Below are 25,831 nucleotides of genomic sequence, written 5' to 3' on the forward strand. Positions count from 1 at the left end.
GGGTTCCAACCCCAGCACTGCAAAATGTGTGTGTGTGTGTGTGTGTCTCTCCAAGTGGTCGTCCTCTCCACTGCCCGGAGCCTGGGAATCCCTGCCGGGTCCTGAACCCAGGTGGGCACCGTCTACCTGCATCTCCTACAGGGAGCGAGATCTGTGCAGTCCAGCTTCCTGAACTGCAGGGAAAGGCGTTCGTGTTTCTTTACTGCAGCCCTACTGTGTGTCGGACCTGGGCTGGACATCATGACGGGAAGTCTCTTCACCAACCTCGACCCGTTCTTGTCTCTACGGCTCCCATTTCTTGTCTTTCCTTTGGTGCTGGGAGCGGTTCATTGTTCTCCACTGTGCTTCTTACGGCTGCGTCACATAACGTGTGTGTTGTGTTACAGTTTCCCTCTGTCGGACACGAGCTTCCGGGGGCAGGAATCTGGCATGTGTCGCCCGCCATCTCCCCCACCTTGGAAGGGCACCTTGCAGAGCCACCGACAGTGCTCAGTGATCTGATGGGAACGTGGCTCAGTGAGCAGCCTGTGTCCCCCGAGGCTGGTTGACTTATTTATTTATTTACTTTGGGGGTGGAACCCAGGGCCCTGCACATGCCAGGCACCACTGAGCTACACCCCCAGCCCGCACAGAGGCTGAATTCGAACCCGGGACCCTCCGAGGGCAAGGCCCAGCCACAGGAGCTTCCCTTCCTCACCCTCCTGGACCTGCCGGCACGGCACGACAGAAGTCTCCAAGGGCCGAAGGGCAGCGACTCATCTCTTAGCAAAGATGAGGCGAATCACATCGGGGCTGAGTCACCCTTTCCTCTTGCCTCCGTGCTGACTCGGCCTGATCTCCCGTTCTTGGCTTCCGGAGCCTGGTGCGGGACTGAGGCCAGGGACTCCACATATCCCTGGCTCCTTCCTCTCCTGACCCTTCAGGCTGCCCTGTTGGCCGGGACAGTCTGACCCAGACGCAACCACGGATGGGGTCCGGGCCAGCAGTTCCCAGGGAGCCCTGCAAACTCCGATGCAAGAATCAGAGTCAGCTGCAAGACCCGAGCCAAGGCCTCCGTCAATGAGCTGATGCCCAGATGTCAGGTGCCGCAGGAGCCCTGTGAGCGCCCAAGTTGTTTAAAACACCGATTGAATTTTAAGTTTAAGAAGGAACACAAGCCCCATCAGAAAGGTGGGTTGAAGCCTAACTCTGCCCTTATTAAATGTGTGACCCTGGGCCACCAGCTCCCCACTCTGCCTCAGAATCCTCATGTGGAAGATGAGCTGATTGTATTGTCAGCTTCTGAGGGTGGCAAGAGGAAGGAATGGGGCTTCCAAGGAGAGGGACACTGGGGTTTGAACCCAGGGCTGCATAGGGCCTCACTACTTGGCTGAGGCTGGCCTTGGACTTCGGACCCTCCTGCCTCAGCCTCCTGAGGCCCTGGGATTAGTGCAGCACCATGCACTAATGCACCACCATGGTGTGCACCACCATGCCCCGGCAGGAACAAGGCATTTTGAGTAAGAGCCCTTTGCGTAGCCTAAAGAAAGAAGAAAAGATGCTCTAAGGTCTTAATGGCAGTGGAGTTCTGGGGACTGAACACCATATCAAAGATGCCCAGTGGTTGGAGGAAGACAAGATCCTGAATGTGGGGCTCCAGGCGGGCCCACCGTGAGTCAGAGGCTGAGAATGGAGAAAGGGCTTAGGCCTTGGCACCTACCCTTTGCCGCACTGTACAAGGTCATGCTAGACCCTCCACACGGAATTAGAATATGATGTCTCCCAAAACTGAGAACATTCCACAACAGGAAGAATGCTAATTGACATCATGGTTGAGAATTTGGTAGTGGAAGACATTAAAAATATCACCCACGTCATACACAAATGTGTACTCCAACTTGTGATCCTCTTGCCTCAGCCTCCCAAGTTGCTAGAATTACAGGCATTGGCCACCATGCCCAACATCAATTTCTCCTCATTGCAAAAGATTTGCACAATCCAGATCTATATAGAGCAAAGTGTTAGCACCCCCACCCTTCATTGGTTTCTACTCTCCACACTCTGGAGCACACCCTGACAGTCTCTTTTCTTTGAGTTTACCTATGTGTGTACATGGGACCTACAGCCAACACTGGATGCTTACTACATGTCAGATACTATTCTAAGCCCTTTACATGGATTGGTTTGTTTCATCTCCCCCAAACCCCACAAAGCAACTTCTATTATTGTCTCTGTTTTACAGAGGGGGAAACTCAGGCCCAGAGAGGTAAAGTAACTTCCCCAAATCCAAACAGCTTCAGAGAAGAGGAGCTGGGATTCAAAAGCAGGCAGCCTAGATCCAGAGTCTATATCCAATTCTCTCCTATTTTCTTTTCCCCATTAGTGGGGTCATATTTCAGCACCAGTTGCACCTCACACATGAGCATTCTGTGACGGCTCTGCAGGACTATTTCCCTTGCTTTTCACTGACAGGTAGCACCTCGTGACATTCCACAATACACAGATGCTGTCACTTACCTCTCCACTCCACGGCTGGTGGACCATCCATCTACTTTTTCACTTCTTCCCACCCTGCTTTGTCAGTCAGCCCTGGTACCCACGTTCTTGGCACTCGCGCATGGATTTCTAGGGACTTCAGGTAGTAAGGCTCTGAATCTTTGAGACACACTGTTAGACAATCTTTCCAAAAGGGTGCTGCAGTTTAAATATGCTCCATCCTCTGGGTCTGTCCCTGATCCCACCCTCCTGCCAACATCGGGCTCTCACTTATCGCCACTCGGAGGGGGAAGGTAGAAAGGGCGCTAGTCGTGTTTCCCCAGCGACCACTGAGTCCCAGCGCCTTGGCAACTGCTGATTTTTATTTATTTGTTTTTCCAGTGCAGGGATCCAGCCCAGGTCCTTGTGCATTCCAGGCAAGGGCTGTCCGTGGAGCCCCATCTCCAGTGCCCTCAGGGGTCAGAGCCCACAGGGCTGTGGTAATGAGGAGTCTCTCTCAGGGCCCCCCAGTCCTACCCTGCAGGGGCTGCTGACGCTCCGCCGGCCGGGTGGCACCAGCCGCCCACTGCCCACTTTTGCACCACTTTCTTGTGCAGCCGAGCGAGTGGCCTCTGACCCCACAGGAGGCGCGGCCATGGTTTAGGCAGAGCTCACGACCACGTGAGGCCCACAGGGAGAGACTCCTTGGCTCCCCTGGGAGCTCTTAGACAAAGAGGCTCCATCTTCTTTGGTACTTGTTTGGTGACATGAGGAGCCCCAGGAGGGCTGGCCCTGACTGCACAGAGGGCGAGGCCGAGGGACACAGGGAGTCTCCACATCGTCACTGGGAGCCCCTGGAGCCAAATGCCACTGAACGTCCCAGTGTGGAAAGGAATGCATTTGTGTGTGTGTGTGTGTTTTGTGTGTTATGTGTTTTGTGTGTGTGTGAGTGTGTGTGTTGTGTGTGTGGTGTGTGTTGTGTGTGTGGTTTTTTTTGTGTTGTGTGTGTGGTTTTTTTGTGTTTTGTGTGTGTTGGTGAATTGTGTGTGTGTTTTTTTGTGTGTGTTGTGTGTGTGTGTTTTGTGTGTGTGTTTTATGTGTGTGTTTTTTTTGTGTGTGTTGTTTCTTGTTGCTTTCCCACCGTGCAATGAGACCTAGTGGTCCACTGGCCCAGGACAGAGGAGACAAGTTCACACGCAGCTGAACTTGGCCCTGAAGGTGAAGAGATGGCTGTGCCTCTGCTGCACCCAGAAACTCCAGGGTGGTTTTTAAACAGGCTGAACTAAGCGGAAGGAGTGAGCTCTGTTATTTTGGAGGGGACTCCTCAGGTACAGAGAAGACATTGCCAAGCCCGCAGATCCTTGGAGACTTTTTTTCTTTTTTTGGTGGGGGAGGTACTGGGGATTTAACCCAGAGGGACTTTACCGCGGATCCACATCCCCAGCCCTTTTTTTTTTTTTAAATATATTTTTTTAAGAATTTTATTTATTTTTTAGTATTTGGCGGACACAACATCTTTGTTTGTATGTGGTGCTGAGGATCGAACCCGGGTCGCACGCATGCCAGGCAAGCGCGCTACCGCTTGAGCCACATCCCCAGCCCCTCCGCAGCCCTTTTATAATTTTTTTTTTTACTTAAAAATATATTGTTAGATGTAGATGGACACAGTACCTTTATTTTATCTATTTATTTTTATGGGGAGGATCGAATCTTAGTGCCTCATGTGTGCTAGGCAAGTGCTCCACCACTAAGCTACAGCCCCAGCACCCCTTTTTATTTTGAGACAGGGTGTCGCTAAGTTGCTTAGGGCCTCAATAAGTTGCTGAGGCTGGTCTTGAATTTGAGATCCTCCTGCCTCAGCCTCCCAAACTGCTGGGATTACAGGAGTGTGCCACAGTGCCTGGCCTTTTTTTTTTTTTTTTTTCTTTTTTTGGAACTGGGGGAGGGACCCAAGGCTTTCTGAATGCAAGGCAGATGCTTTGCCACTGAGTTACACCCCAGCCCAGTGCCTGGCCTTTTGAGTGTGTGTGTGTGTGGTGTGGGGGGGTGTTATACTGGGACCTGAACCCAGGGGCAATTTACCACTGAGCCGCATCCCCAGCCTGTTTTGAATTGTATTTTGAGACAGCGTTTCACTAAGTTGCTTAGGGCCTCACTAAGTTGAGGAGGCTAGTGTCAGACTTGCAATTCTCTGCCTGACACAGTGATATACACACAGGATGATTGCAAGTTCAAGGCCAGCCTGGGCCACTTAGCCTGATCCTGTCTCAAAATAAGATAAAAAGGACTGAGGGCGAAAGTGGTAGTAAAGTGCCCTTGGTTTTGATCCCAGGGCTGCAGAACCAATGCAGGATGAAGGAGTAAGTACAGTAGAAAGGGCTGGGATGTGGCTCAGCGAGAGCGCTTGCCCAGGACGTGCGGGGCCTGGGTTCAAGCACAAGTAGTAACAGAAGGAAGCCCTGTGTCCCACACCCTTGGAACCGTGAAGGCGGAATGAATCCCCAAACTCCATCTTCAGTTCTTTCTCCCAAACATGAGATGGGAACGCCGCGGGGACAGGTGAGGCCTAGACCAGGTATCCCTGCAGCCTGGGAGCCGTGGGAGCTGCTCCAGAGCCACCTGGGTACAGCCGTTGGCTGGGGAGTGTGGGACCTGAGCATGCAGGGCTGGGACAACAATTTGGTTCAAATCTCCCTTCACTCTCACTTCCTAAACTCTCCAACTTCAGGTAAGTTATTTAGCATCCCCCCCATATCTATCTCATTCTCTCTCTCTCTCTCTCTCTCTCTCTCTCTCTCTCTATATATATATATATATATATATATATATATATATATATATGTTTATTTATTCATTCATTCATTTTTTTTTTATACTGAGGATTGAACCCAGGGGTACTTAACCACTGATCTACACCCCCTGTGCTTTTAAATATTTTATTTAGAAACAGAGTCTCACTGAGTTACTTAGGGCCTCACTGGGTTGCTGAGTCTGGTTTTGAACTTGTGATCCTCCTGCCTCAGCCTCCCGAGCCTCTGGGGTTACAGGCGTGCACTACCGTGCCTGGCGGGACAACTGTTCTGCACCTAACTTCATCTTCTTGTAAGACTGTCACTAAATGAGGGGATTGAAGCAGATTCTTCCCTGAGCAGGCGCTTTGGCCCAAGAGCTGGTTTGTGTCCCAGCACGTCATCGTGCACAGCCATGTGACTGGACAGACCTCTGAACACCTCTGAGCCTGAGTGGCTGGGATATTTGAGAACGGGACTGATGTTGGAGCCACACCCCTGCGGCCGCTGTCTACCTGCGCTGGACATGAAGAGGCCTCCCTCCCCAGTCAAGAGGAGCCCACCCAGAGGGTGGGGCAACTGCCTGGCCCTAGGGAGGACCCTGAGACAGAGAGACAGGAGGGAGCTCAGGGGACTCAGGAACCCCAACACGTTCTAGGCTAGATGTTCCTGCGTCCGCTTCACCCTGTCATCCGAAGCCAGGAAGTCCTATGACTCCTGTTCTGGACCTGCATTTGGATGATGGTACCTAAACATGTCAAACTGCATTTGCTCTTTGAAGCAGCAACTTCTCATGCAGGGTTCTCTCCCCTAAGGAACAGTCAAGATATACCCAAAGATTTAACCACAAAGGTGCTTTTGGTCCCAGCATTCTAGAAATGCAGAATATTGGAGCCATTCAAAGGATCTCTCAAAAGCAGAGTATCGCCAGGTGGGGTGGCACATGCCTATAATCAATCCCAGCCACTGGAGGCTGAGGCGGGAGGATGGCAAGTTGGAGACCAGCCTCAGCAACTTATAAAATAAAAAGGGCTGGGGATGTGGCTCAATCCCTAGTACCCTGGGTTCAACCCCCTAGTACCAAAAACGAACTTTTTAAAAAAGTGAACTATTTACATAAACAATGGTGCATCTTTGCCAGGCAATATCAGGCGGCCAGAATAAACATTGTAGCACAGGGGTTGGCAGATCACAGGCTGCAGACCACCCCTTTTTCTAGTCTGTAAGCTAAGAATGCTTCTTACATTCTTAAATGGTTGGAAAATGAGAAGACATGTGGACACAATCTGAAATTCCAATTTAAGGCACCATAAATAAATGTATATTGGAACTCAGCTACTCTCGCTCAAGCACACATGGTCTGTGGCTGCTTTCACGGGGCAAGGGCGCCTGGTATAGTGGCTCCAGAGACCGTGTAACCTGCCAAGCCAAATGCATTCACTCTCTGGCCCTTTCTTGAAAAAGCTTGCTGACCACCGTCACAGAATATAGGATGGCATGCAAATAAAACAAGCAAAATCCTGCGTACAATCTAATTATCACTTTGGGAACAGAAAAAAATACGTGGTACATCCAACTACATTTTGTAGAGGGGGAAAAAAATCTGGAGCGGGCTCACTGTATCCAACTTTAGCACTTGTCTCTGGGGAGTAGGAGCAGGATGATTTTTTTATCTGCTTATTTTTGCACACTACGGTTTGAATGATTTTTTTGTTGCCTTTGAAACTCACGTTGATGAACGTCGAAGGGAGAACATTGAGCAGAGCAGAGGAAAGGGACCAAGGGGGGGGAGGAGGGGACAGGGAGACACTAGGGAACCATACGGACCCATTATATAACAAATACATAACAACGAGCCCCATCCTTATGTATGATTATAATGCAACCAATAAAAATATTTAAAAAAATTAAAACATGTTGAGATTGGTCCCTGGACGGCAGCACTGGGGTGGATCCTGGTAGGAGGTCTCCAGCCCCTGAGGGATCCGCCCTCCTGAACAGGAGGAAGGCTTGCAGGTGTGGACCCCCTCTCTTCAGTCCTTTTTCCGCGTGAGGACATAGCCCTTAGCCCTTCTGCCTTATCGTGTGCAGCAAGACGGCCCTCAGCGGACACCAGACGCCAGCACCTTGCTCTTGGGCTTCCCCACCTCTGGAATCAGGAGAGATGAACTCCTGTTCTCTGTGCGCTGGCCCTGACTGTGGTATTTCGTCGTAGCAGCAGGAAATGAGCCAAGATGCGGCACAGGGGACTTCAAAATTCCCACATGCCACAGGCGTGGATTTTCAACAAGGAGAAAGCCACGGCTGTGCCCCTCCTGTGCATCCACATCCTGGGCACGCGTGTCCCTTGCCGTCCACTCTGCTCCTCCCACTACATCTCACTTTCTCCCCTTTGTCACTTTCCTTCTTCTCTCAGGATCCAGCCCCGGCCTCTCTGCCCCCTGGGGAGCCTCCCCCGGTTTCCCGGGCAGGGTAGCAGATCCGTGCCCGTTGGCCTCGCGCCCTCCGCTGTCCGCCTGTTGCCCTCAGTTCATCTCATCGTCACGGCCTCTAAGAGTCTGTGTCCCCGACACGACCGCGTGTTCCTTGAGAGACAGGCTGTCACTCAGACCCGGCCAAAGCCCAGGACGTGACAGGTGCTCAAACAGGCAATGGATGCATGAAAGGCAACCTGAGCGAACGAGAGCCACTCCGGATGTGGGGGACCCAGTCAGACTGTGAGGCGCACCCTAAGCCGAGCTTCAGTGGATGTCCGGGACACACCAAGGAAAGAAGATGACCTTCCTGGAGGGACTGCAGAGGCTTTTGCTGTGTGCCTACGTGGGTTGGTAAATGCAGAGAGAAAAGTCCACACTCAGGGAGGGCACAGTGCTCCACACTGGGCACGTTTTATCTGTGAATCCCCCGAACCTCACAGACTTTTAAAAACTTTCTATTTGTTCACTTATTTATTTTTGTTCCTGGGGATTGAACCCAGGAGCATTTTACCAGGGAGCTACCTCACCAACCCTCTTTATTCTATTTGGAGGCAGGCCCCCCCCTAGGTTGCCCATGTGGCCTCAAGCTTGCGATCCTCCCGCCTCAGCCTCCCAAGTCGCTAGGATTACAGGCGTGTGCCACCGCGCCGGCCACACAGACTTGCATTCTTATTATCCCATTTTACAGACGGAGAAGCTGAAGTTCAGAAAAGGGAATTGACCCGAATCAGTTTCACTGACCTTACAAGGACACGTGTTGCCCGCTGGGAAACGCTACCTGTGGTGTCCATCTGTGGGGCACGTTTTGCAGGGAACGGGGCATCCCATTCAGCGGACAGGCCTTAGGGTTAAAACACATGGCAGGTTTGTGGGGGGCGGTGTTTGGCCGTTTATCTCTTCATGCCACAACAAGGAATTGCCGCAGAGACTCCCTCACCCTCCACACTCGACAGCACAGGAACAGTGCACAGGCGTCTCCCGGCTCTTCTCCAGCCTGGGACCTGGGCTCCTGGGGACTCTGTGGCCATCCTCCTCCCTTCCCTCCTCGCCCTCCTTGCACCCCCTGCTGTCTGCTTTCAGTACTGCAGCCAGCCTGACCTTCCCCATAAACTGACGTCTGACCAACCGCCCTCCCAGAAGAGCCCCTTCAGGGGTGACTCTGCGTTCTCGAGGTGCACTCAAAATACCCGGTCCCCACCCATCCTGGCTTGCAGGGTCCCCTTTGTGAATGGTCCTGCACGTGCATCCTACAGTGTGGAATGCCGTGCTGCTGTGGAGACCCGTGTCCCTCAGGGGTCAGCCCTGGGTCCTGAGCTGGGAGGGTTCTCTGCAGAAGGCAGCTCCACTCTCTGCCTGCAGCTAACCACACGGAGCACCATCGATCAACACCGTCACCACGGATAGTGGCAGGACACTGTTCAGAGCCCGCTCCCCAGAGCTGCCCAGCACCCCACAGCGTGCTCTGAAACCCAGTCTGGCTTCCCCTCCTGGGTCAGCTCCCTGACAGAACGGGAAGGGTCTCGGGATCCTGGAGACCCCACCTCCAAACTCTCCTTCCTCTCTTCTCCCCCTTGTGGAAGCATCTCCCACCGCCTTCCCACGAGTCCACCAGCTCCTCTGAGACCTCTGGCTCTCCAGCAGGCCGCAGAGTGGCTGGGAAGAGCAGAGCTGAGGGCCAAGGTGGACCTGAGGTGGAGCAAACTCAGGGAGGACACAGGAGGTGGGATGGATGGGGACCCAGGCACCTTGGAGAGTCTCCATGTCTCTTTGTGGAAGACAGAGACTCGGGTTCCAGAAGGAACTTGAACTCTAGCTGTGGCTACAGCACCGTCAGTCACCAGGGGACGTAGATCAAAACCTGGCGAGGCCCCACCCCAGGCCCACTAAGATGGCTCTGATTTTAAAAGATGGACCACTGCAAGTGTGGCTGAGGACCAGGAGAAATCGGCTCCCTACATCGAGTCCCTACACGACCCAGCAATGACGCTCAAAAGAACAGAACACTGGTACTCAACGAATACTCAAACTGGATATTCACGGCTTGCCATTCACGGTGGCCAAAAGGTGGAGACCATCGAAACGTCCATGGGTGGGTGAGTGGATACACAACGCGGGGTGCACACCCTCAGAGCACGTCCAGGCGGGATCGCCCCACAGAAATGGGGCATGCACCAGATGTGCAAGCAAAGCTCTCTAGCAGCTGCGTCTTTGGAAAGTGAAACAGTCTGAACCATCTCTGCTGTGTCACTTAACAACAGAGCCACCTTGCTATCATTCCCACAAACACTTGGCATTGGAGAGGCCATTAACAAGATGCTTCACGTCCTTTTTTGCCTCCCTCGTGTCAAGTCTTGAAATCCTGCGTGTATTTGACATCAGTGGCACCTCTGAACTTAGGGACTGGTCACACTTCAAGCGCTGAGTAGCCACACATGGCTCTTGGCTCCCATACTGGACAGCTTAGTCACCATTGCCCAGGGGAACTTTTGGGAAATCCAAGGGTCCTTTTTGTTTCCATAATTACTGAGAAGTTATTGGCATTGAGCGTCCACTGACCAGGGTGCTTAGTATCCCCAAAATGCAAGGCACAGTGCCACCATATTAAGACTCATCCCATATCCACTCCATGACATTTTTTTTTTTTTTTTTTTGGTACCAGGGATTGAACTCAGGGATGTTTAACCACTGAGCCACTTCCCAAGCCCTTTTTATTTATTTATTTTTTATTTTTTATTATTTTATTTTTTTTTTTGGCGGACAGATCTTTGTTTGTATGTGGTGCTGAGGATCGAACCCGGGCCGCATGCATGCCAGTCGAGCGCGCTACCGCTTGAGCCACATCCCCAGCCCCTTTATTTTTTTGGTTTTGAAACAGGGCCTTGCTAAGTTGCTGAGGCTGTCCTTGAACTTGCAATCCTCCTGCCTCAGCCTTCCTGGCCGCTGGGATTACAAGTGTGTGCCATGACTTCTAAATATCCCACTGAGCATTCATAAAAACCAAAGACAGCGGGCGGCGGGCGGGGGGGGGTCGGAATCTTTGCACCTACATCAGTTTTGTGCATAATCACAAAGTGCTGTTTGCACTATTTGGTTAATCATGGAATATTTCAGGAACTTAGTTACCACACAGGTTCTCAGAAGATCATGTTGTTTTGTTTGCAATTTTATAATCACAAAAGCCATGGACCATTTTGGAAACTTATATCCCCAAATGTGCCCAACATGCCCTACCAGTCTGTATTTGTGCAAACATCTACTAGTTTTTTTTGTTTTGTTTTGATTTGGTTTTTCTTTGTGTGTGTGGTACTGGGGATGGAATGAACCCAGGAGTGCTCAACCACCGAGCCACATCCCCAGCCTCAGCCCTTTTGGTTTCATATTTTGAGACAGGGTCTTCCTAACTTAGTTGCTGAGTCGGCCTCCTGACCCTGCCCCAGAGTTGCTGGGATAACAGGCTAGCGCCGCCACACCTTGCCCTGGCTGCTTGAGTCTTGGTGAACAGTCATGCCTGTGCATTTACTTGCAGGAATGGATGCTGTCTTATTATAGATTGCTTTCTTTTTATTTGTTTTTTTTTTTTTTTTATAAATACAGTCAGAGCATTATATCGATTTTTACAGATTGTACGGCGGAGAGAGGCTACAGTATCCATGAATTTTCTTTCAGTGCAGTAAGTGGGTTATGAAATACCTGCATGAGAAGGGAGCCTTGGGTCTGTGGGTTGTCTTCATGACTCAGCCTCGCTCTCCTGTAGACCTTGAATGACTGACTCTCTCGTTTTGCAGGGCTGGGGGTGAGACTCAGGGCTCTCACCGCCATTGAGGTCACCCCAGCCCCTTAACAGCCTTTTCATGACGTGGTCTGTGTGTTCCAAACCCTGAAGGATCTAGGAAACGTAGTCAGATCCAGGAAGGGCCTTGAATGTCATCCTAAAGGATTTGAACTTGAACTTGGGTCTGAAGGCAGCAGGGGACAGAGCATTGAAGGGTTGGAATTTTTTTGGGGGGGTGGATTAAATATTTTTCCAGTTGTAGATGGACACCATATCTTTATTTTATTTATCTATTTTCATGTGGTGCTGAGGATCAAACCCAGTGCCTCACACACTCAAGGCAAGTGCTCTACCACTGAGCTGCAGCCCCAGCCCGGGTTGGGTGTTTTTATTTTGTTTTGTTTTGGTTTTTCTTATTTCAAAACTACCATGTCCCAGGAGGGAGGAGAGAATGGGAAGGGAAAATACTTGGCAAATTTTATTGCTCTACTATGCGCACGTACAAACATATAACAATAAACCCCATCTCTACGTGCAATACACCAATTAAAAATGGGGGGGGGGGAGAAGTCCCATGCCCAGAGTAGCTCTTCAGCCCCTGATCCCCGTTCTTAAGAAATGCTTTATTTTGAAATAAGTTTAGAATTGCAAGAGCTGGTAAAAACAGTACAGAGAGTGCTTGTGAACATTTTGCTAGGCTTCTCCTAATGAAAATGTCTCACATTAATTCAGTCCAGTATAAAAACCAGGGAGTTAACCAGGGAACCACGCTATTCACAAGGCACAAGCCTCATTCCCCCGGCACATTTGTACCTGCATCTTGTGTGAGTGTGTCTGTGGGTGTGGGTGTGACAGTCTATGAAATCTTGTCACATGTGAAGATTTGTGTGCTCATCTCCACAATGAAGACAGAGAGCAGGCACAGTGGCGCACGCCTGTAACCCCCAGTGACTCTGGAGGCTGAGGCAGGAGGAGTGCAAGTTCTGGGCGGCCTCAGTAAAGGGGCTGGAGGGAACTTGCTGAGGCCCTTCATCTCTTCCACTGTGTGACGACATACCACTAGTCCCCCTTTTGACCTTCCATCCCTTCTGCCATGGAAGGACACCTAGATGGTGCCATCTATGAGGAAGAGGCCTTCATCAGACCCCAACCCTGCTGGTGCCTTGATCTGAGCCTTCATAGCCACCGGAACTGTGAGGAAACACATTTCCATTGTCCATGAGCTAATCCGTCTGTGGTATTTTGTTATAGCAGCACCAACAGACTGAGACACACTGCTCGAGTGGTTCTATGTGATGATACAGTGACCAACCATAATGTGCTCCAGGTCCATTCTGAAGTGTTGATGTTTGAAATAACAACACGGGCTGGGAGGTGCTTCAAATTCACCTGCTGAGAGCAGAAAATGAGTGGAGAAGAGACACGGCCCGAGAAGTCCTGGGTTGACAGTGTCTGAAGCCAGATGAGGGTGCACAGGTGGGGTCATCAAGCTGTTCTTTCTCCTTGGGCCCATCTGGGAACTTTTCTTGAGAAAATGTAAAAGCAGTGTGCATGTGGGAAGGGAGCGGATCTATGGAACTAGTTGCTAGGATATGCACAAGCCCTCTCTGGAAGGACAAACGGAACCGTGACAATGCTGGCATCTGGAGTGAGGAGCTGGGGCAGGGACAGGGAAGAGACTCACCACACACTCCTCAATGCCCCAAAGGCAAGCAAAAAAGAGGGAGGGGCGGGCTCCCTACAGGGCCCGGAAGGTTCTCCTTCAGGGCCGGTGGGTGAGGAGCCTCAGGAGAGCAGAGAGAGCTGTGGGTCTTGGAGTGGGGTGCTGGGTCCTGCGGGGCACTCCCGAGTGGGAGGCAGGGTGCCACAGGCACCAGGTGGACGGTGCTTCCAAGTGAAAGGACCACGCATCCTTCCAGCCTCAGCCAACAGGTCCGGAAAGGCTCTCCAAAGGGATGGGGCCCGTCAACAGCAGAGCTAAGGGGGATCGCAGGCTTCTTGGAGGCCTGAGCAGAATGTAGAGGCCGCAGAGAATTCTGTCACCCAAGAAGCCACAGGTACCAGGATGGGGCGTCTCCATGGCAACCCGTGTGGGCCAGTGACAGAGACACTTTGGTGTTAGACAGAGTCCAGGTCCATCGCACAACCACGGAGCGCGGTGGGGTGTGGGTCTGGGCCATCTCCGTGACAGCTCAAGAAGACGTGAGCCTGAATGAACTCCTTCAGCGATATTTGTGGGCTCCTGAGTCTGTGGCCTCTGTACTGTAGCAATGGACTGCTGAGAGCCATTAGCCAAGCAGGTATGACAATTTCCTTGCCAGCGTACCCCATGTTGCTTAGAGGAAGGACTTGGAAATGGACTTGCCTTGGACATTTTGCAGTGACATTGCATGTAAAGTGACCTTGCTCAAGGACCAGGGCAGATCCCGGTTTAGGGCGGATCAGGGTTTAGGGTGGATCCGGGTTTAGGGCGGATCAGGGTTTAGGGCTCTCCTTGGGTTTAGGGCGGTTCCAGGTTTAAGGTGTACTCTGCTGGGAATAGGGCGTATCCTGCTGCCTCAGGCGTGCCCGCTCCTGGAGTTCCCGTTGAGCACCCTGTAGTTCCCGTTGAGTTCTCCTGGGATTCAGAGAGTATTTGGGATCCAGAACGTGGAACTTGGGAGAGAACGTGGATTTCCCCAGAACGTGTTTGTAGAGGGCCAGTGTGAGTTCGGGAATAAAGAATTGCTGTTTGAATCTACAAAGCTGTGAGTGGCTCGTGATTTTGTGCCCAGCCAGACTGGACCCAGGAGTCAGCCTTCTCAGGTTGACACAAGTAGCCCAGGAGTCCAAATGTCTGGGCCTTCTCTTCCTGAAGTAGGGTTAATGAAAACATAATTCCTAAGATGATTGAGAACTCTGAGATCTTAGATATATTTTTATATATATCTTATATATAATGCTTATCACACTAAGCATACAATAGGACTCATTAAATATTAGATATTATTGATTCTGCGAGGCCAATATTATAGACCTCGTTGTACAGTAAAGGGAGTTCTAGAGAGTTCAGTGAGTTTGATTTTGCTTCCCAGTGCTGGGATTGAACTCAGGGCCTCACACATTCGAAGACAGTGGTCTGCCCAGGCTCAAAGGGAGTTTTTCAAGATCATCCTGCAAATAAAATTGAAGAGTTTTTGCACTCGGGATCATTGGCCTGCAAACACGCACTACCCAAGATATGCTTGCTGAGAGCCATAGCCAAGTAGGAATGATGCATGGAATTTTTGGTTGACACTAGCAAGCCATTGAGATGATAATGGTTATGTTAAGATGTGCATTCAATTGGATATTAGACCCCTGCTGTCCACCTCCTGGGGATTCCTGGAGAGTTCCCATTGGTTGGGGAAGCGGGAGGAGGGATTTGCGGAGGAGGGATTTCCGGTTGGTGTGGTGTATCCCGGGAGAAGGCCACGTGTGTGGCGGTCTCGGGAGTTTTGGAAATAAAGTTTGTTCCTGCTTGAGTGGCTCGTGATTTTGTGCCCAGCCAGACTGCGGCATATGCTGGTAAATGTTTACCCCTGGCCTTTCCAGAATGGTCTGCACAAATGTTGGCTGATATTTAATTTTATATTAACAAGTAAGGCGAAAGTGAAACAACGAAGATGTGCCTTGGAACTTTGTTTGTCAACCTGAGTGACTTCTTTGCTGACTTGGATAACAGACTTTGAATCCTACAAGAAGATTGCCTCAATTTTGGGTGTTATTCACCATAAAATGATCACAAGCGTGATACACATTTTAAATGAACCCAATACACATTTTCTCTCACTTTGGTTTGATTTCTTTATCCCTTTCTTGTCCTGGGGATCAACCCAGAGGTGCTCTACCATCGAGCCACATCTCCAGCCCTTTTTATTTTGAGGCAGCTCTCACTACTTTGCTTAGGGCCTTGCTAAATTGCTGAGGCTGGCCTTGGACTTGCCACCCTCCTGCCTCAGGCTCCTGAGTCACTGGATTACCCGTGGGTGCCACCAGGCCCATCTTAAATCCACTCTTTTAAAATGTTTAATTCAGGGCTGGGGATGTGGCTCAAGGGGTAGCGCGCTCGCCTGGCATGCGTGCGGCCCGGGTTCGATCCTCAGCACCACATACAAACAAAGATGTTGTGTCCGCCGAAAACTAAAAAATAAATATTAAAAATTCTCTCTCTCTCTGTCTCTCTCTCTCACTCTCTCTTTAAAAAAAAAAAAAAAAGTTTAATTCAATGCGTTTTTAGTACATGCACCAACCTAACTTCAGAACATTTTTATCACTCCAGAAAAGATACTCTGTATCCATCAGCCTTGCTACCCCGGACCACCGCGCACCTGACAACCACTAATTCACTTTTTATTTTTGCTTTGTTTTGAGATGGGGTCTTATTATCGGCTGGCTTGTCTTCACCTGTAGGTTGAGTGGTCCGGCCCTCAGCCTCCCAAGTGTCTGGGACTGCAGGTGGCCACTACTCTGCATCTACTTTCAGTCTCCAGATTGGCCTATTCTGGACATGTCACATCAATGGAAGCAGACAGGGACGTGGCCTTTGTCTGGCTTCTCTCACTTCAACTTTCCAAGGCTCTGCCGTGATGTAGCATGCATGGAGCTTCTTTCCTTTTTATGACCAAAGAATACTCCATTGTGTGGATATGCTGTGTTTTCATGCACTCACTAGTCGATAAGCACTGGTGTTATTTCCACTCTTTGGCTGTTATGAATAACACTACAGAATCTCTGAAAATGGAACAATCCGCAAGCTCTCCTGGGCCGGCCTGGGCGGCTCTGTCACGCGGCTATGTGCAGTGATTATTTCTGAGCCAAAAGGAACGGTGGCTACACGTTCAAGAAGAAAATGTCCAGAACAATTCTCATGGGGTTTCAGACTCTCCCCAGATTTTCGACTATGATTTGTGTGTGTGTGTGTGTGTGTGTGTGTGTGAGAGAGAGAGAGAGAGAGAGAGAGAGAGAGAGACAGAGACAGAGAGACAGAGAGAAGGAGGGAGATACTGGGGATGGAACCCAAGGGTGCTCTGCCACTGAGCCACATCCCCAGCTCTTTTAATTTTTTTTTTATTTACTTATTTTTTTATTTTGAAGCAGAGTCTCGCTAAGTTGCCTAGGGTCTCACTAAGTTGCTGAGGCTGGCCTCAAGCTTGCAATCCTCCTGCTCCAGCCTCTGGAGTGGCTGGATTCACAGGTGCACACCACATGGCCCTGCTCACCTCTTAGTGCAGCCTCAGAAGATCATCAAAGGGGATGGAGAAGTAGGTTTTGCGGAATGCAAAGCAGAACAGCCCGCCCTGATGCCTCACCTAAACCTGATGATACCCCAGGCCTACCTGCTGATCTCCTGTCCTTTTCTTTCCCACTGCGCTCCGCTCCCTCCACGGCCTCCTCCTCCCAGCCAGCTCCAGCTCCCGGCTCCCACCGTGGTCCAGCCTCCTCCCACCGTGGCCCAGCCTCCTCCCACCCGCCGGGGGCTCCGCGGGCGGCGGCTGGCGCGGTGCAGATGGAGCCCACTCCTCCGCCGTCGCCCCCAGCCGGCCTGGAGCTGCAGGGGAGGCAGGCGATCCGCGAGGGGCGGAAGCCTCTGGCTGCCCGTGTGCCAGGATGAATTCCACATCCTAGGGGACGCAGGTGGCCCCAAGGCTGACTCCCGTTGGGCGCATCCCCGCGGCTCCCGACCCGGTGGCGGGACTTGGCCTCCAGCTTCGGGTTTAGGGGACGCAGCCGGCTTCATCACCGTCTGACCCCGCTGCCCACCGCCCCTCCACCTGCGGCCTTCTCACTCACCCAAGGACCCCGGCCTCTCAAATCCCAGATGACCGCGGGCAGGAGCATGTTACCGGGATTTGAGGCCAGAGGCGGTCGTGGTGGCTCAGGGCAGGAAACATTTTACCCAACAGTGGAAGGTACCCTGAAACTCGCGGCAGCGGCTCATTTCTGTATTAGCTAGAAATGTTTCCGTATCAAAGAAGGGGCTTGAGCTACAAAGGGAAACGATTGATAGACGTAATCAGAAAGCCCAAGGCTCTCCACGGCTTCAGGCTGGGCTGGATCCAGCACCATGACGCTCGGTGCCTTCCCCCTGCTTGTCTTTGCACTGGCCTCGATCCTTCTCTCACTTTCCACACCCCTCTCTCTGTCTCCCTCCCCTCTGGTTTCCTGGGGGCTAGCGGCATTCTAAGTGAGCCTCACCCTAAAGGGAAGAGACCTTCCCGCCTCGCGCTGGAAGAAGAGCGCTCACTGGCCAGCCTGGAGTCTGATCGGCGCCGCAGGGGACAGGGGAGGAGCCAACTGATTGAGACGCAGGCCCCCCACCGAGGGAAAGAGGTCCCCTGGAGGAGGCGGCGAGGTGCGGCGCAAAAAGCCTCGGTTCATCAACTCACAACGGCTCCTTCTCCCTTCCTGGGTGTCCCCAGGAGCCGGCGGCCGTCCTCCACCGACTCTGCATCGCCCTCCCCATCGCCCTCCCCGTCTGACCTCCACATTCCAGCCTCCAGCCTCCAGCCTCCAGCCTCCAGCCTCCAGCTCGCAACGCCCCCAGCTCGGGTTGTTAGGCGAAGCGGCGTAGCTGTCCCTGCGGCCCATCCTGGCTGTGCCCAGGGCCGTCACCTTCCCGACTAGAAGAACTCAGGAAGTGGGTTACATCTCCATAGACAAGGGCAGAGGCCTGTCCTCGGATCCCCACGGAGGCGGGACCCAGGGGCCCTCAGCTTGCAGCCTGGGACAGCTGGTTCGGCTAGACCCGGGTTTCTGGACCCCCCAGCGGTGGACATTCTGGTCCAGGTAATTCCCGGGGGCTGGGGCCCACCTGTGCCGGTAGGATGCCGAGCAGCATCTCCAGCCTCTGCCAGCTGGGGCTAGAGCATCCTGCCACCCTCCCACTCGTGGTGACACAAAAATGTCATCAAGCACACCCGAGTGCCCTGGGGAGATCGCCCCGCCCTGCTGCCCACGGTCATTGGAGAGCCCCCTGCTGGGAGGGAATTAGCCTCAGAGCCCAGGCGGAGGGCCCTGCCAATCCCAAACCACGGGCTCTCTTAAAATAAGGCTCCCAAGGCCTACTGTCAGCTTGAGCAACCTGCGTGAAACATTTTTATCTACCCCTGGTGCTTTTGAGGTTTCTTTGTTGTTTGTGTATTTGAAAATAAAAGAGATGTTCATTTGAAAAATCAAAGCACAACACAGCTAGGGGTGGTGGGTGGTGCTTGCCTGTAACCCCATCTGTGGCTTGGGAGCCTGAGGCAGGAGGATCGATTCAAGTTCAAGGCCAGCATCAGCAACTTATGGAGACCCTAAGCAACTTAGCGAGTCCCTGTCTCAAATAAAAAATAAAATTTATAGATTTTTTTAAAATTTAAAATATAGTGTAACACAAAAAATGGGCTGGACTTGGTTCAGTGAGTGGTAGGTTGCTTGCCTGGCACGTGTTGGGTTCAATCTCCAGCAACTGGGGAAAAGAAAAGGTGTAAGAAAAGTGACAAGTGTTCTTGAGGTCAAGCACAGCAAGCACATCTTCCTTTCCTTTCCCATCTGACTGCTGCTCCGGACGGAGTAGGCCTTTGATTTTCACCTTGTATCAAATTAGTGGCTTGTAAAAATGCAAGCAGTCATCCCCCTAACAATCGCCTTTTGTTGTGCTGACGCCTTTGCAGGAACTTGAAGCCACTGCCGCTGGGCTCAAAGACAAATGTGATTTCCTGGGACCCGAGATTCAGGGGGTGACGGCACACCCCCTACACCCTTCCTCCCAGGCTTCCCCTCTGTGCTTCCTCCTTTGATCTGCTGGCAAAGAACCTGCCCTCTCCTTCCCTCTGCATCCCAGATTCCTGGGATTCCAAAATGAACTCAGGGGCAGGAGTAGCCTCCTCCTTGGCTCCTAGAGCGTTGTCCCATCTTACCTTTAAGTGAAGTGACTTTTTTTTTTTTTAACCAGTTTTGGGCTTGCTTTGAGTCATTGTATTTTAGGAAGCCATCTCTGTTGATCCTCTTGGGGAACTGAATACTCTGTTCTGTGAATTGTTGGAATTTAGGCTCAACCACATGGTATTGAGTTTCTATGGACCCCAGATAGCTGGATAAGAGCGATTTCATATGCTAGGACCTAGTATTTATGGGGCCCTGGAAAAACCACAGGACACGGGCAGCTCCCCGCTTCTGAGTGCAAGCCATCAGGAGTGTCGGTAGGGTAGAAGGGGTCCCCGTGGTCCCTGGAAGGGGCCTGGAGGACATTAAAAGGGTTCTTGGGGCTGGGGGTGTGCCTTAGTGGTAATGTGGGTACCTACCATGCAGGGGGCACTGGATTCAATCCCAGTACCGAAAAAAGAAGAAAGAAAGAGAGGGGGGGAGGGAGGGAAGGAAAGAGAGAGAGAGAGAGAAATGAAGAAAGAAAGAAAAGGAAAAGGTTTTGCAGTGGGTTTGATATATATTGTCCTGGGTGATAAATGAGCCAGTTTCAAAACAAGTGCTATCCTTGATCAGTAGTTCTCCACTGCCAATGTCCCCCAGAGAGATTGTTAAAATGCAAGCACCTGGCCACACTTCTAGAAGTCTGGATTCAGGAGATCTGGGTACAACACAAAGATCAGCATTTTCTAACTTCCTCCTCCCCTGTGGGCTCTGGTGCAGGCCGTCGGGTACCTACCTGGAGAAACTGCTAGAATAACTCTTAGAACTATTAATAGGTGACACGATTTGACACCATTGAGGTGGAGGCCACTCTAAGAGCTTTGTGTACTGACTCACTTAATCTTCAGCACAGTCCTGTGAGGTAGACGCTATTTTCATTCCTCACTTCTCAAATGGGTAAACCAGCCAGGCACGCTGATGTACATCTGCAGTCCCAGCTACCCCGGAGGCTAAGGTAGGAGGGTCACTGGAGCCCTTGAGTTCTCACCAACCTGAGCAATGTAGTGAGATGCCATCCTAAGGAACGAAGGAAGGAAAAACGCTGTCGTGTAACCAGGCAATTGCTTCAGTCACCCACCCCAACTTGATCCTTCAAATATCTTGAAGTCATTTTAAGAAATTATGTTTTCCTCAAATATTCAAGAGCATCGGGTCGATGCTTGCAATAGAAAATTTCATCTAATTACAAAGTAGGACTTCCTCAAAGTCACAAATTCAAGTGATTAGGACGTCCGAGGTTTGCCTCCAGTTTTTGAGTCCCGTATCCTCTGCTGACATTTTGGTGTGTATCCTTGCAGACGCTTCTCAGCGCAGGTGCAAATGCGAAGCAAGCTATGTCAAAGTGAGTTGTGTCGTTTATGCCTTTCACGTACACAAACCAACTCTCCTGAGAGAAGAGAGAGGATGGACCATTGAGGAGCGCAGAGAATTTCGCCTGCTTTTTCACTCGATGCCTGTGAGTCAGGGTGAGCTGGGCGAGTTTTCCCTTTTCTGAGTGTGAGTCAAGAGTCTAAAGATGGGACTGGGGACTGAGCTCAGAGGCAGAGCTCCTGCCTCGCTTACATGAGGCTGATTTTGACCCCCATCCCCGGCACCAAAGCAAAACAACAGCAAACGCCTTGGAGGGTGAGGATGTGGCACAGTGACCGTGCAAGCGCCTGCCTCCCTGTAAGATTTAATGGGTTTAATCCCCAGCACTGAGAAACAAGAAGAAAAACAACATCTAAAGTCTCGCACTTCTTTCCATGAACCATCAAAGGCACGTCAGCCATGCCACCCGGTGTTTGCATGTGAGGAAAGGTTTTCAAAGGTGATTTTGACCACGTACTTATGTCCGTTTTGTGTTTTGACTCCCACAGGTACTGTGCAAAACCCCTGAGCCTTCTGTTATTTCATTTTAGGGCCTCAAACCAAATATTCCACCACGGTCAGGAAGAATTCTGAGTAGCAAAAACCTGGTGCGTCCTAGACATGCAGAATCCACGGCAGGCGTGGCGGCTGCACCTGTGCTCCCAGCAACTCGGGAGGCCAAGCTCGGCTGGAGGGTCACTTGAGCCTGTGAGTTGAAGACCAGCCTGGGCAACCTCGTGAGGAAAGAAAGAAAGAGAGGCAGTGTCCTGGGCCCTGCCCCAAACCTCCCAAGTTGGAATCTGCTGCGTAACAAAGTTCCGTGGTGAGGTGAAGGATGCTAGCGTTGGAAGAACCTTCACGTTTCCACGTCAGGGGCAGGTTGAGGCAGGGGCTGGGCCAGAGCAGGCGGCCTGGCGGAGATGGCAGGGCCAGCCAGGAGCCGCAGAGACTGGCTGGCCGCTTTCCCTTGGGCTGGACTGCATTTCCCGGCTGCCTTTATGGCCACTGTGGCCTGGGGACTGCGGTTGGGCTGGTGGATTGTGAAGGGAAGCCATGAACAATACTCATAAACCGAGCCCCGGAGGCCTTCCAATGTTGGGGCCCCATGCTCTCTCCCTGCTTTCCAGGGGTGTGGGCACACCTGAGCCTGGCCCCGAGTAGTTCTGTGGGAGCTGCCTGTACCCCAGGAGCACCCCAGGGACAATGAGCAAGAAGGAACGTTCTATGCTACTGTGCCCCTTAGATGGAGGGTTGGGGCCACAGCAGTGGTCTCTTCCCTCCCCAGGTGAGGCGGCAGTGGGAGGCGGGGGGCTTCTGTTTTTACTGTTGGATGGTGGCCAGAGGTACCCAAGGACTACATCAGGAGAGTGGCAGGGCCCAGCCTGGAAACAAGGGCTTTCATAGATGCTTAAGCTTGCAGGGGTTTGGAGCACCTGATAAAAATGAGAGACCCACCAGGTGCAGTGGCGCACACCTGAATCCCGGTAACTTGGGAGGCTGAGGCAGGAGGATCACAAGTTCAAAGCCAACCTCAGCAACTTAGCAAGGCCCTGTCTAAAAAAGGGGGGAGTGCTGGGATGTGGCTCAGTGGCTAAGTGCCCCTGAGTTCAATCCCCAGGACCAGGGGGGAAAATATTGGACCCTCTTCCTCCTAAAATGCACAAACTCAATTTTACAGAACATTCTCTGACTCTCTGAAGTGCATGCCTAGACTCAGCTGGTCCATCACATGAAGGGAAAGTCATGGCAAGATTTCTAACAGCTGACGATTATGTTTTTTAACTCGTGAAACTATTTAGAAACTATTTTCAATTATATATATATATATATATATATATATATATATATATATATATATATATTTTTTTTTTTTTTTTTAATGAGAAAAGATTCCTTTTAGAGCTGCATGGGTCAGGTGCAGTGGTGACACCTGTACATCTCAGCCACTCAGGAAGCTGAGGCAGGAGGAAGAGAGTCCCTCAGCAACTTACTGAAACCCTCGCTCAAAATTAAAAGTAAAAAAAAAAAACGGGGGGGCTGGGGATGTGGCTCTGGGACTAAATGCCCGGGGGGTTCAATCCCCAGGACCAGAATGTGGCATCTCTGTTGAAGAAGGTCGCAGACACCCAGGTGGTCTTTTAAGTATTTTGTTGATGTTGTTGTGGGGGGTCCCGTGGCCTTTTGCTGTTGTTTTGTGGGAGTCGGGGTCTCCCTATGTTGCTGCCAGGCAGGACTTGGACTCCTGGGCTCAAGCGATCCTCCCACCCCAGCCTCCGGAGCAGCCGGGACTCCAGGCGCTTAGACACCTGTGTTTGCTCAGCGCAGTGGTTCTTCAGAAGGACATGATGGGGGCAGTCTCCCTCCTGAGTTCTGGGGGTTCACCTGGGAGGTGCCAGGGTCTGACAGTGCCATGCCCCCGGGGAAGGGCTCCCCTGTCTTCCCCCGGCTGCTCTTCCCCCCGTGGCCACTAGAGGGTGCAAGGACCGTGAGTAGGGGCGGAATCGGGGCCTCCTGGCAGCGGGGGTCAGGATTCTGCCCTGTGGCAGGTGTGTGAGCACCCGAAGGCCCGCCCTGCCTGCCTTGGGGACACAGGACTGCAGGTAGATGCCCCACCTCTGCGCCACCGTTGGCATCTCAGCCCGCCAGCCGGCTGGGGCGCATGCACAGGGTGGCAGTCCCAGGTGGCCCAGAGGAACACTCTGAGGCTCAACCCCCTGGGATAGCTGGGGACCTTCCCGGTCCCTCTCCGCAGCCTGGCTGTGTCAGGTATGTTACAGGCTAGAATGACACTGTAATGGATCGGGCCGCGCTCCCTGGGCACGTTTAGGTTTTCATCTACTGTGAAAGCAATCCTGCTTCCCCGTGAACCTCAAGCACCAGAGAAGGAAACCGGAAAGAACCCAGCTGTGAGCCACATGGGGTGCTCAGTGGTGGCCCGGCCACTGTGGGCCCAACAGAGGCCCTGGGAGTGCTAAGGGCCTGGGCTGAGTCCGATGGACCTGGCTTTGAACCCAGCTCCCTGACCACCTCCGTTTCTTTGTGTTGAAAATGGCGGGGTGATATTTGGGTCCAAGCCTGATTTGAATGGCCTGGTGGTTCCCCAGCTGCCACCCCAGAGGGCCCTCAACTCATGGTAGCTACAATTAGACCAAGGTTCGGTTGACATGGCTGCAGAACAAATTCACTCCTACGTGCTGTGGTTTGCAGTAATTATGTTCTCCCTCTGGTTCTGCAGGCGGACTCAGCTCACCTGACCTGTTCTCTTGCTGATCTTGCTTGGGGTTTCTCATGCTGTCGCAGTCTGATGGGCTGGAGTCATCTGGAAGTTTCACGGGAGGCTGGGAAGGCCCGGTCTCTCTCCCTAACCAACCCACCTCAGGGTCTTGTCTCTCCATATGACCCCTTTAGCACAAGTGCCAAGCCGTGTACACTGCACCTGGGGACTCCCTAAAGTGCACGTGGATCTGCAGGGTCCACTTAACGCTTGCACCTAGATGTGATGATGTCACCATCATGTCAATGGTCACTGTCCATTGTTAAGTCCCAGAAGGCCAGACTCCATGTGGGTGGAGACTCCAGTGAGCAGATGCCAGAGATGTGGCCGACAGGGGACCCAGGTTAGGGAACAGACACCAGAGATGGTGTGCCCGTGTCCTAAGACAGTTGTGACCAAGCACCAGCAAACAGTGGCTTAAAACAACACACACGGTTTTCCTACCGTTCTGAGCTCAGAAATCCAGGCGGGTCTGGCCGGGGCGGAATCAGGTGCAGCAGGGTGTCCCCCGTGGCAGGCCCTCCACAGGCTCTTCCTCCCTCCCTCTCCTTCTCTTTGGTCCTCCTCTTAGAAGGACCTGGGGACTACACGGAGCCCCTTGGATAATCCAGCACCTCGGGTCAGCTGAGTAGCCATCTGACATCCCTCTGCAACCTTTGCCATCCCGCTTGCCATGTCACAGAGTGTATCTGTAGGCTCTAGATTCAGACACGGACACCTATGGGAGCCCACGCTCTGTCCACAGGTCGGAGAAAAGGCTTTGCACCGACTTTACTACATTTCTTCTCATTATAGAGATTAGATTTACTGGGAATCAATGCTTCAGGAAAATTGTTCCTCAAACTCTTAAACAAACACTGCCTTTGATTTTGTTCATCCCATAAGCATTGAACCGCAAGCCAGGGGCTAGAGACTACAAAAACACAAACGCGCAAGCCGGGCTCAGTGGGCGCCCCTGGGATCGCAACGCAGCGGCTCAGGAGGCTGAGGCAGGGGGATCACAAGTCCCACCTGCGCAACTTAGAAAGCCCCCGTTTTAAAATTTACAGAAACGAAACACCAGTACGGTGGCCCACGCCTGTCATCCCAGCAGCTCCGGAGGCTGAGGCAGGAGGAACGTGAGTTCACAGCAAAAGCGAGTCACTAAGCAACTCAGTGAGACCCTGTCTCTGAATAAATTACAAAACAGGGCTGGGGATGGGGCTCGGTGGTTGAGTGTCCCTGAGTTCAATCCCAGCACCAAAAAAGAAAAACAGGTGGAGCAGCCACAATCAGGAAGACTGTACAGCCCTCTACAAATCTGAACTTGGAGCTGAGCAAGGTGGCGCACAGCTGAGGCAGGAGGATTGCAAGTTCAAGGCTCAAAGTAAGAGCCAAAGGGCTGGGGAAGGAGCTCTGAGGTAGAGCACATGCTTAGCACAGGCCCTGGGTTCCATGCCCAGCACTGCACGAACCAAAACAAAACCCTGACTGTTTCATCAGATGTCTATGAAATATTTATTTAGTTCCTTTCCTTTTCCTACTATTTGGTGGGGGAGGACTGGGATGGAACCCAGGGCTGCTTAACCACAGAGCCAGCCACATCCTCAGCCTTTCTTATTTTTTGAGATAGTGTCTTGCTAAATTGCTTAGTGCCTGGCTAAGTTGCTGGGCTCTCTTTGAACTTGTGAGCCTCCTGTTTCAGATTCCAGAGTCACTGAGATCACAGGCGTGTGACCCCATGCCAGCTAAGCCCGGGTTTAAATATGTGTAGCAAACGTGTCATTTTTACCTGGCCAGCACCCCA

This window comes from Callospermophilus lateralis, chromosome 19, assembly GCF_048772815.1.
Source record: "Callospermophilus lateralis isolate mCalLat2 chromosome 19, mCalLat2.hap1, whole genome shotgun sequence".
Classification (NCBI taxonomy): domain Eukaryota; kingdom Metazoa; phylum Chordata; class Mammalia; order Rodentia; family Sciuridae; genus Callospermophilus; species Callospermophilus lateralis.